Consider the following 12,885-nt stretch of genomic DNA (forward strand, 5'->3'; position numbering starts at 1 on the left):
AAAAGCCATTATTAAAAGTCATTCAGTGATTCCTAGGAAAACTGGTAGGGAGAAGAGTGAAGTTGTGGTGGGGACTCGTTATATCAGCAATTTCAGCCATCCTAGGGGGGGGAAGGTTAGGGACACTCCTGAACACTTTTTCTGATGTATTCACTTTTCCTGAGGGTTGAGTCTCTCCATGTTGCTACTTCTCACTCCTTGTCATTGTCCTTCTCTACTATTCATTTTCAGGAGTCAAATCTCCATGGTAGATCATACAGGCAAGCTTTCTCTCTCCTCTGAAGTATGGAAGACCCTTAAAAAGTAGAGCTCTAATAGGGGTTTTTCCCCCTTCCCCAAGGAAGATGCTTCTTTAAAAAGAATTCAGGAGCCAGCTCTTTAAATAGTAAAATTCTCCTCACTCTGCGACATTTATAAAGTATCTAAGTAAGCAAATCTAGGTATTATTATTAAAAGGAAATGAACTTCAGTTCTCATCCTAGCCTGGGCTCTGGCAGCAGAGTGTGGAAGATTTAGAGTACTTCTTCATTCCATTTTTTGCCATATTTAGCCACTAGAATCTTCCTCATACTCCAGTCCTGCCTTTCCAGCTGCCAACTCAGCCCCTACTTTTCAATGTCAGATTGACATCTCACAGTTAACACCACGTATGTTTCAAAAGCATGGGTCCTTGTCTATGCTGTGCCATGTTAGAGTCCTGGATTGCTACTCTGGAGTCATAGCATAGGCTAATGTGGTGGTTGATGGCAGGGGGCAAAATGAGTAGAGGAATGATTCATTTCTCTTACCTCAGGATAAATATGTGACATTCTTAATCTCTTCTACTCAAAGATAACTGTTAGCCAATCCCAATCACAAAAAAAAAAAAAAAAAAAAAAAACGATTAGTCGACTTACTATGTCATAACCTTTATTTTTGTGAGTTTCACACAATCTGGAGCTGATCCCTGGGTAAATGCCATTCTGATTCCATTAAGGTTAAATTTCAGACAGACAGTAAAGGGCAAAGTGAGAGCTGAAAGTAATTACAGAGAAGAGCACACATCTGCTCCACCAGAGTGTCCATCTTGGTGCTGCTGCTGAAATGGATTAATCCTTTCTCAGAATTGGCTGAGCAGCTTGAATGGTAAGATGCTATTAAATGGCAAGAGGAGTCCATTTTGGAATGAAGGCTCAAAATTAAGGTGCTGCAAATAAATCACACCAATAACAAAGTGCATATCTTTACTTCTCTGGTATCAGCTAAAGTCCTCTTACTGAAAACACTAAGCCCTGACCTTTATCCTAACCAGAAACTTCTAAGTAAGTAACTGCGATATTGGAAACATGATAAATGGCTCATTATATGTAGAACAGTGACCACATTCACCTTCCTGCTTGGGTCACTCTCTAGAAGGAAGTGGTAATTTTAAGACACTTTACAAAATCCTTCAAGCCTTTGCAGAAACACTGAGTTAATGTCAAGATTTATGGGCTTTGTGTCTGCACGATGTTAATTGGAGGCAAACCTCTAAGTGGTTTATCCCTTGGCGTGGCCTTAGGGATCTTCCCTTTGGAGGTTATAAAATGATGTTTTTCTCTGAGTCTAGTATTCTGAGCTTAGTTTTTGTGTCTTGTAGATCCAGGTGTAGAAGTCTAACCAGGGTAGTGTAGCCATAATACCATCGTGTCATGACTTAATTGAGTTTATGACAATACATTCTAATCCTAGAAGACCCATATTTCTGTGCAAATAGAACCTGGAATTTGTAAATGTGCATCTTTAATTGCCTGCCTGACTCTCGGGGATAATACACCACCTACTTAGTGCTCCATTGTCTCCCTTCCACAGATGCCGCTGAACTGAGCCTATTATAAGATATTGCCTACCAATCAGATAAATTAGGCAGTTTTTTTTTTACAATTACAGAAATAATTTATGTCTATTGCCATTTAAATAGTCCTTACATCATGCCTTTTGAAGCTCTTCTGTCTGTGATAAGGGGTTATATGAAAATAATAATAAAGTCTTTGAGAATGTCATATCTAGGGCGTTCCCACTATGGATCAGGGGGTTATGAAAGTGACTAGTATCCATGGATGTGGGTTCAATTTCTGGCCTCACTCAGTGAGTTGAAGACCCAGCATTGCCCTGAGCTGTGGTGTAGGCTGCAGATGAGGTTTGGATCCTGCATTGCTGTGGCTGTGGTGTAGGCCTGCAACTGCAGCTCTGATTCAACCCCTGGCCTGGGAACTTCCATATACTGCAGGTGCAGCCCTCAAAACCAAAAATAAAATAAGATAAATAAAATAAAATAATATAAAATAAGATAAAATACCCTTGTCCAGGCACAGCGTTTCTTTAAGAATATATACATTGCCATTTGGCTCAGGCACCCTGCCTGAGAGACCAAGGCCATTTGAAGTTCAGGTCCTTAGATCCAAGTATATTGCCCATTTTCTCTTCTTTGGCCATACCCTGCCCTAATAGCATCCCACAGAGGCTCCATATATATATACACAGTTTTTATTTTCAGGTGAGAAGATCTCTGGGCACACATCAGATAGACTTAAGCGAGTCCCAAAGTCTCACAGCCTTGCTCTGCTGGCACAAATTTAAAATGCTATTTGTCATCTTGATGCCTTCTCTTCTCCTATTCTTATCACGATCTTAGGGATCACTCTGGTTTTCTGGCCAGCCCTTACCCCTCCCTAATTTTATCACTAGGCATCAAGCAGGCTCTTAGTTTCTCTTGGCTTCCAGGTTCTCAGAGAGACATGGACCATTTCTAGTTGGGTCTCTGAAATATTCCACTGGGTCCAAGTTTTAGTTTCTCTCCTGGAAATGCTTTCACTGTCCCCAGGACTCTGCTTAGGGAACAGTAGCTATAATTGCAGTCACCACCAGGTTGAGTTTGTGGAAATTCACTCTCAGTCTCAGATGAACATTCCTAGGTTCAGATAGGTGAGTTCAGAGGCTGTGGCAGGAGTCACCACCCCCACACCTCATAAGTCATGGAAGGTGGCTGTGATCCTTGCAGATTTCCCAAGAATGTGGTAGTTTGGGCTGGCTCTCCTGTCAGGGAGAGCAGTTGTCACTGGCCTGCACAAGCCTCCACTCTGACTAGCTCCCAGAAGCACTGGTTCCTCAGGTGTCTGAGTGTCAGCTCAGAGCCAATGCTGCATAATCCTCACAAAGCACTGGTTTGTCTCCTTCTCACCATGCAGAGTCACTGTGGTAGATGGGTGCAGGTTCCCTTGGGAAAGCTGGGAGGAGGAGCCAGTATAAACATGTAGCAGTATCTTAGGGTCCTTTCTCCAGAGAACCTGGCTTCCCCTTTAAGAGCTCCAACCCGTGTGTGGACAGGCTCTAGTCTAAGTCAGTGAAGGTCTGTAATTTGTGGGGCCTCAATCTGGCCTCTTTTTACCCCACCTACATTTTTTAATTTATACAACCAAGTAGCATTTTACTCAGTTGCTCATCAATTTTTTTTTTTTTTTTTTTTTTTTTGTCTTTTGTCTTTTTAGGGCTGCACCGGCAGTATAGGGAGGTTCCCAGGTTGGGGGTCTAATTGGAACTACAGGCACTGGCCTACGCCAGAGCCACAGCAATGTGAGATCCGAGCTGCGTCTGTGACCTATACCACAGCTCACGATAATGCCAGATCCTTAACCCACTGAGCAAGGCCAGGGATCGAACCTGAAACCTCAAGGTTCCTATGTTTCCGCTGCACCACGATGGGAACTCCTCTTTTTTTCTTCTTTTAGATATGAAAATAAATATTTATTTAGAATGAGAAATCACAGGTTATGAATTTTATTTATTTATTTATTTATTTATTTATTTAGCTGCACCTGCAGCGTATGAAAGTTTCTGGGTCAAGGATCATAATCAGAGCCACAGCTGTACCCTAGGCCACAACTGTGGCAATGCCGGAGCCTTAACCCACTGCGCCACAGCAGGAACTCCATAACGGGGAGTTCCTGCTGTGGCACAGCAGAACCAAATCCGACTAGGACCCATGAGGTTGCGATCTCTAGCCTTGCTCAGTGGGTTAAGGGTCCAGGGTTGCTGTGAGCCGTGGTGTAGGTTGCAGAAGCGGATCCCGAGTTGCTGTGGCTGTGGCCTAGGGCAACAGCTATGCCTCCAATTAAACCCCCAGCCTGGAACCTCCACATGCTGTGGGTGTGGCCCTAAAAAGACAAACAAACAAACAAACAAACAAATAAATAAAATGCGTAACAAAATCCCAAATTCTCACCAAGTCTTGAAAAATAACATTATTTTTTTATTAAATAACTTCCTGATGCACTTACATCATTGCTACATTTGGGGTTGCATTCTCTTTGCCTCTTCAAATGACAATAAATCATCAATTTCAGTCCTAGAGACAGGATCGGGTGTAGTCACTGTTAGAAATGCCTACAGATGCCCGAGGGCCCCGGCGCTGCAAAATCCCATCATCCACAGTCATATTAGGAAACTCCTTTTGGAGGCAGTCTCTCCCTCTGCTACCACTGGGAGATAGAAGAAAGTCAGCACAAAGTTTTACAAATACACCAGTGCTCCCAGCAATGTGTTAATGCCTTGGAGAAGGAAGTGTCCTTTAAGCTAACCAAGGTGATGGGGTTTGGAAGTAGATGACTGGTTCTGCGTGATAAATCTACTCTAAGCTTATCATCCTCTGATCTTCCCAACTTCCCTATACCAGCGTTTCTCAACTTGGCACTACTGGTATTTTGGACCAAATAATAATTCTTTGTTGTGAGGGGCTGTCACATGCCACGTGGGATGTTTAACATCATCCCCGGTCTCTACTCACTAGAGTCCAGACGTTCCTCCCTCCAAGTGATGACAATGAAGAAATGTCTCCAGACACTGACAATTTTCCAATGGAAAAGGAGGGGGGCATAATTTTTCCCAGCTAAATAATATTGCTCTATGCTACTGAAGGAAATTGTGGTTGAGTCCAGATTTCAGACAAAGAAAACAGAGTGCGCTGTTAAAAACATCTGGCTGTTTAACACTGAATTCACAGTTTTGAGTAAATATAGGTATTTCAAAAATCTGACTTGATACAATGTTATCTGTTCTTGCCTCATCTGGAAGCTTTGGAGTTCATTCCTACCATACTCCTCAGATTTCTCTTGGTAAAGTCTGGCAGAAGCTTTTAATTATTTCAGCTTGTAACTGATCTCCTCTTGGTTTAGACTTGCACTCAAGGTCTTAGATTTGCTGGTATCTGACTCTAGTTATGGGGTCCAGAGGCATGCAGCCTGCCAAAGGCAGGTCTTGAAAAATATCAGCACCCTTTGCAAGGTAACTGCCTCTGGTGATGGGGACGAGATATTTTCTTCACACTAAATAGCCCCATCGCCTCACATTTTTCATACTTCTTGCAGTTTCAGGGGGCCATGTGTCTAGTTCGTGTAAACATGCTGTGAACAGAAATAATATGTGTCACTTTTAGGCTGAGGGATTTGAGAACTGGTTTGGGACGCTCCCTTTCTTTCTTCCTCAGCAACAGCTACATGTCCTCCATCAGTTCGCCTGCAAGATGGATGCTCTTAAGCCAATCTGGGTCCACGAGCATCTGCATGGAACAAAGTCCCCGACTATCTTCACTGAGCATGTAGCACAGAAGAGAAATACACTCTTGTTATGTTAAGTCACCGAGGTTTTGTGGTTGTTGCTACTGCTTCATAGCCCACCCTGTTCTTGTTAATCAAGTGGAGTCATTAGGGAGTTTTCAATTATGGGCATGGTGTAGCCTAATCATATAGGGAAAGTGCCAGCTTCTGCTGTCAGAGGAGGTTTAGTAGGCAGTTCCTTCCTGGAAACTGAAGTTGATAATTTAAGCAAATGCTTTGCCACTTGTGTGCCAGGGACGATCAATGCTCACGTTTCTGCTGCCAATGAAGTCATTATTGCCTTCAGATCTAACCGGGTTAGATAAGCAATCCCAGGTGATTCCAATTAATGCTCTTCTTCCTGGAATCCTTTCAAATACCAAATACTTTTGATCAGGAAATATAAGCCTCATTTGAGGGACCCTGCTGGCAAAGAATTCTGAGGAAAAATCACTCACAGTTTTCTGGAATCTTTAGATCAGAGATGGTATTGACTTGCAAAAAGAAAATCCAGCACTTGATGGGTATTTCTCTGTAATTTCTATGCTAAACTTATGCTGAGTACCTGTTGTCTATTTTTCTGTATCTATTAATGGGAGAACCACTCTGGAAATCTTATTAGCTGTGAGTAAATTTAGTTTTCTGGAATCTTTAGATCAGAGATGGTATTGACTTGCAAAAAGAAAATCCAGCACTTGATGGGTATTTCTCTGTAATTTCTATGCTAAACTTATGCTGAGTACCTGTTGTCTATTTTTCTGTATCTATTAATGGGAGAACCACTCTGGAAATCTTATTAGCTGTGAGTAAATTTCAGCTATTAAATGCTTGCTGTGCATGATGAAAATGATTGATAAGGAAAACAGCTTACACCTAGGGGTATAGCTATCTTATACCAGGTACTTCTCCAGGATAATGAACTTGCCTTATTCAACTCTGAGTTTATAGTGCAGTGAAGAGTGCCTGGAATATAATGTGTTCAGTAAAATTTATTAAATGACTTAGTCAGTGTGCATTTCAGCATCTTAAAAATGTATATCGAGAGACTACTATGGGCCTGCTCTGGGCTATAATTTAAGGAACAAGGATAACCCCTAGAAACTTACAGAAAGGAAGTAAGTGTGTGGGGGGAATTTATAAGTGCAAATTCTGAATGCATGTGTACAAGGAGTTATACAAACACAGAAGAATCCCAAACAATGGTATCTTATTAGTGTCTCAAAATATTGGCATGGATTTGGGGGATGAAGTGGGATGGGAAGGGAGGGTATTGTTCCAGGAAAAGGAAACAGCGTGATGCTCTAGAAACTGCCTGCATTCAGAACTATTGGAGGATAATGTGGGAAGTTGAAAATGGCAAGAAGCCAAGCCACTGAAGCTTGCGTAGATGTTTCTGACATGATTATAGCTCAGTGTACTGGTCCATGCTTCCCAGCTGTTTTTAACTGTACGGCTCCCTTTTTACCACATGATACAATCCAACCTAGAATACCAATTACATAAACAAGTAGAAGTAAAATTATATATATTTTTTCCTTTTACAGCAGCACCTATGGCATATGGAAGTTCCCAGGCTAGGGGTCGAATTGGAGCTTCAGGGGCACGACTATGCCACAGCCACAGCAACATGGGATTCAACCTGCATGTGTGACTTATGCCGCAGCTTGCGGCAATGCCATATCCTTCACCTACTAAGCAAGGCCAGGGATCAAACCCACATCCTGAGGAGCACTATGGTGGGTTCTTAACCCACTGACTGAACCACAATGGGAACTCCCTGTTATTAGTATATTTTCAGTTTCAACCTTTATGTAATACAAAAATGACATAACTCTTTAATATATACATTAATTAATATTACATCAATATTAATGTAATAACATTAATGTAATTAACGTAATTAATATTACATTAATATAATAATGCATATTTTCATCAAATATAAACTTTGATACAAGAAATCATTTATAAAGTATTTGATTATGCATTCTTATGACAGTTTAAAACATTTTCATTTATGAATATGTGAATGTGTGTATTCAATTCAACCATTTGAAAATTCACTTCTTTGAAATAATGGTTTGAAAAATTCTACTCTAGATGCTACACAGTCATTTGAGAGTTCTTTGGAAACAAAAAAGACCAAGTTGATCAGTTGTCATTTCAGGTAGAATACATCCAGTGTGGAGAGCGACTGGAGATACGAGGCACTGAGTCTGGTAGAAAGACATGATGCTCATTAAATGTCCATGTACGCCCCTCGTTTCCTGGCTTCCCTTTTACTTAGGTTAGGATCTTTGACTGTACCTAGTTCTGGCCAACTCTAAATCATTTCGTGGCTCCATTCTATGTTTTTCTTTTCTTCCCCTCTGGGTACCACTGTTGGGGCACTGTTCCTTCAGGTTGGAAGCAGCTTGAATTGCTGTCCTGATACAAAGGATGGCTGCAACAGAGAATCAACTCTCTCCCAATGGACTTCCTATGTGAGCGAAATGAATCTGTAATCTGGTATGCCACTCAGATTTCAGACTTGGTTTCTTACCCAGCGTAGTCTGGAACCAGCTGACTCAGAGAGTCTAGTCAAAAGATAATGAGGGATGCAGAGTTCCTGTCGTGGCTCAGTGGTTAGTGAACCTGGCTAGCATCCATGAGGATGTGGGTTTGATCCCTGGGCCTGCTCAGTGGGTTAAGGGTATGGCATTGCCGTAAGCTGTGGTGTAGGTTGCAGACGAGGCTCGGATCCCATGTTGCTGTGGTGGTGGTGTAGGCCAGCGGCTACAGCTCTGATTGGACCCCTAGCCTGGGAACCCCCAAATTCTGTGGGTGCAGACCTAAAAAAGACAAATCACCAAAAACAAACAAACAAAAAAGATAATGAGGGATGCAAAGCAGTGATGAAATAGAGAGGAGAAATTAGGAAAAAAATTGTAGAATTGGCAGCTGTTGTAACTGATTTAATTGTGGAATTTGGAGAAGTCTGGCAACCAATGACTCTAGATGTTTGGCTTGAACAAACTGCATGTGAGCTGAGATAGTCATAATCAAAATACAGAAGTAGAACATGGCACCAGATGAGATTATTAAATGTCCATGTAAGCACTGGTGAAAGTACTTTTCGTAGCTCCAGCTGCATAACTCAATAAATAATTTTTTTACAATTCATATCATTCTATGTGCCATATAAAACATTTAGCAAAGGATTCATTTTCATACACCTTTTAAAAATTATTATAAAACTAATAATTGTTCTTCTTTGAAAATGGGAGCATATGGAAAAACAGGGAAAAAGTCACTTATAATACCAACACTGTCAATCAAGTTTCTGGATCTTTAAACAAGCTCAAGAATTTCACCCACCAAGCACTCAGTAGCTGCTTAAGGGTGGCCCAGACAAACTTTGCATTGTGGTTCGGCAAGCATTCTGGACCCTACTTGCTTGTTTGTGATCCGCTTGCTCTCATTATGTTTCACAAAATCGGGAACTGGAGAATGGGCCCATTCAAAACAAGAAACGGGCCAGTTGGGGAGAACACCTTGGTCTAATCAGTGTTCATGGGACCAGGGACTCCAGCTTGGGCCAAGCCTGCAAGGCCTGCTCACTGCCTGGGGAGGTATGTATAATCAGGGAGAGCCCCTATTTTTGTTTTTGTTTTAATTCTTCTTAGTACTGATGTTATGAACACTTCTGTGTCTAAGGCTTTGTTGTAGTTGAAATATTTTTTGGGAGGTGGGGAGAAATGCCTAGTGGAATTCATTCAGAATAAAGGCTGCTGAATAAATTTTGCAGATTCTTTCCAGAAGTGATCTGATCATTGCTATGCCAAAGTCAGTGATTAGACTCCCCTCTTCATATCACAAGGAGTCCAATAAAAGCAAAAATTGACCTCACATATCATACTCCCGTAACGCAAATCGATCCATGTTGCCCGTGCTAAAAGGAACTTCACTAGTCTAGGGTGATGTCTTCTGACACGGGGACTATGTCCTTCTCCATCCCTCTTCTTGACAGTAGATTGGATGTTGTAAGTAAAATAATACCACTGGTAGGAAGCTCATTTCACAGCAGGGCTCAAGGCCAACCTACACGCTTGTGATGCCATTTCTAGTGGCCCTCTGTTCATATACTTACTTCTTTCTCGCTTCTCTTCAACCGACTAGGGGTTCGTACTAGATTTTTGAAAAATATTTTGTCACTAGAGGGAAAGATAAATTTTTAATGTGTAAAAATAAAGTAGTAACATGAACCTTTAATCACTTTTTCATTCATTCATTACAACCACAACATGTTAACAAAGGAAGGGGCTCATCATGATCATGTTTGGTGATTTTTATTGAAGAAATAACTACATTACTTAATCTTTCAGTCACACATATGGCCTGGCAATGATACCTGGTTGAATCCCATTTTACATTAATTCATACATTAGTTTTTGATAAAGATTACTACGACTTTATTTTCCTAAATGAGGGTAGAGATGATTTTTTTCTGCTTTACAAGAGGTAATTGGGACAACTGGTAAAATTTAAATAAGGTCTGAAAATTCAATAATAGTATTGAATAATAGGCTAATATTCTAATTTTGGAAATTATACTAGTTATATAAGGGGTAAGGGGATATCATGACTGCACCTTATGACTACATGGTTCAGAAAAGGGTAATTTGTATATATGTGCATCTATATCATATATATGTGTATGTATATCTTTATCTCTCTGTCTTTCTACAGAGAGAGAGGTGAAGCACATATGGCAAAATGTTAACAGCTGGGGATCTGGGTGAAAGATAGACAGGAGTTTTTTATACTATTCTTGCAACTTTTCTGTAAATCTGAAATTATTTTAAACTGAAAATTACAAAAGCAAATAATAAATGGATCAGAAAAATCTTTCCCACACTACAGGTTAGGGGTCGAATAGGAGCTACATCTGCCGGCCTACGCCACAGCCACAACAACGCTGGATCCAAGTGGTGTCTACGACCTACATCACAGGTCATGGCAGTGCCGGATTCCCAGATCCTTAACCCATTGAGTGAGGCCAGGGATCAAGCCCACATCCTCATGGATCCTAGTAGGGTTCATTAGGCTACGGTATTGAGTTGGTACTGAGCCACGAAGGGAACTCCGTCCTCTACCCATTTTTTTTTTTCTTTTTTTGTAATTTTAATGGTAGTGTTTCTTTAATAATCTTAATAGAAAGGACAGATGATCGTTTGCGGATCAGGGGTTTTATTTATAAATTATGTGGTATCATGGTTATAGGAGCATCAGTAAAAATCTTTTAAATGGGATGTGGCAAAGATAAGCTAAAATTAATTGTCCTTTCATTTAGAATCAGTGCTCTGCAAACTAATTATGCATTCAAAATTATTTGAATGCATAGCGTAATGAATATTACTATGAATCTGAATGCAAATCATTGTTCAACTCAGTATAATGATGATATTCATTGAAAGCCTGAAGATCCCAAGATGTTAATTTTCTTATTAATTTGCACGTGCAATTTATATCAAACATATATATTAATAGTCGTGTTTATGTAGGCTTCATTGAATTTGATGAAATGAGAAATAAAATATTGCCTGCCATATCAGTAAACAAAGGATGTCACAGTCATCAGCGATTGCAGCCACCACTGAGCTGATGAGCTCTGAGGGAACTCAGGAAGGAAACAAAGTCTGCCATTTATCAGCCATCAGACTGCTGCCTCTCCCAAAGGTGAGCCCTGAGAAACCTCAGGATGTGAAAAGCACAGGATACTGGCCCCAAATAGCTGGGATGCCTATCAAAGGAATGATTTCAGAGATCCCAGACCCTAGCATCTTCCCAGGTGGAGAAAAGCACTAAATTCCTTTAGATACCTGGTTTTCTGTTATTAACAACGGTAAACTTTTGTTCCTCCTACCTGCCCTTAGTTGCAAAACTCCTACATATCCTAGTTCCCTCTTCCCCTCCTTGGAGTGGCTTCTCAGAGCTATGAAATGCTGCCTCCTAGGCTATAGTCCTCATTTCGCCCCAAATAAAATTCACAGCTCTCGCATTGTACATTTTTTTAAGTCGGCAGTAGCACTTCCAATTTGCTACATGATAGGAGAGAGTCAGTGTTTATTTTCAAGGTGCTTTCCTAAGACTGAATAATAAAGACAGCTTGAGCAAGACTGGCACCGTGCCAGGTTTTAATAAAGCTGCCACCCCTCTCCTCCTCCTTCCAGATGGGGAGGAGCGGGCGCGTGACGTGCCACTTGGGGATGCAGAAGCGAATGCAGGTGAGGGAGGGCGTACCTCCTCCCTATATGCAGCTTCCTCAGCTGTCATCTCTTCTTCAAGAAAGTCATTTATTTGGGGCTGTGCAGTCATTTAGAGGACACTTTTCTGTGGCTCACCTCAGGATGACTTTGCAAAATTAGGGAACTCTGGAAAAGAGGCAGGCTGAGATTGGCCTTGGCCAGAGCTGTGCAGCAGTTGGCAGATGGAGGCAAGAGTTGGGCTGGGCTCAGCCTGGCTGGCCACTGTGGACAACAAGAAGATGCCCAAACATCAAAGGAATTTCCGTTTCTCTCTGGTAGCCACTTTAATCCAGCCTGACACTTAGGTACTCGAAAGGGTTTTTCCCAAAGACCCTCGATTCACGGTTGCCTTTCTTCTCATTGACTCCCCAAGTTTTAGCAGTGCTCTTGATACCATTTTCAAAGTCTTCTCTTTACCTGTGTTCATGCCTTTGTTGCCTTCCTTAAGGGCTTCTCCCTCAGTGCTCCATCGGGGAAAATACTCTCCTTCTTTCTCCTGCTGTTCAAGAGCATGAAGTTTAGAGTTCAGTGGTTCAGGGTCCAATTCCAGACTCTTCCCTCTACCTCAGCTCTAAGACCTTGGACAAGATTTTAAATTCCTTCAGCCCGTGCCTCCATGTCTGCAAAATGAGAATAATAATAACAACAACAACTGTTACTTTTACCTGTACCTGTTCTTTTTAAGACCTTGAGTCAGGAGACAGATGGGCTCCAGGATAGACATTTACAACTAGCCTTTTGTTTACACTTCCTGAGGCAGGAGGTATCTGGGCAGGAGATAGCTGGGCTCTGGGAGAGACATTTACAACCAGCCACCTATCTATACCTCAAGACAGAAATAACCACAGGCACAAGGCAAGCAATTGGTCCTTGTCTTCTGTGGACATGTTAAATAATGGTAGTGGCAGGAGCAGAGAGGGGCTAAGCCCTGCTTGGGCAAAAGGCCAAGCGGTCATGTACGTCCCATCCTCCAGGTCAGGAAGACTCCA

General features: G+C 41.5%; 1 long non-coding RNA gene across 7 annotated transcripts in view; it reads right to left on the reverse strand.

Annotated features, from left to right (window-relative positions):
• The window catches only part of LOC146405959 (uncharacterized), a 595,742-nt gene that overhangs the window by 52,104 nt on the left and 530,753 nt on the right, over positions 1–12,885 (reverse strand). For 3 of the 7 annotated variants that reach the window (XR_014845181.1, XR_014845171.1, XR_014845161.1), the window contains one exon: positions 10,748–12,516. The exons of 2 other annotated variants lie outside the window; for them this stretch is intronic. This is a non-coding gene — a long non-coding RNA (uncharacterized LOC146405959). Of the gene's footprint in view, positions 1–9,920; positions 12,517–12,885 lie in introns of those variants that run through there. 2 more of the 7 variants (XR_014845172.1, XR_014845156.1) reach the window with 2 other exon arrangements.

This window comes from Sus scrofa, chromosome 1 (assembly GCF_054392235.1).
Source record: "Sus scrofa isolate SSC_HxYL_T2T_F1_AM1 chromosome 1, Sscrofa_HxYL_maternal_Yorkshire_Landrace_v2.0, whole genome shotgun sequence".
In the NCBI taxonomy this organism is placed as follows: Eukaryota; Metazoa; Chordata; class Mammalia; order Artiodactyla; family Suidae; genus Sus; species Sus scrofa.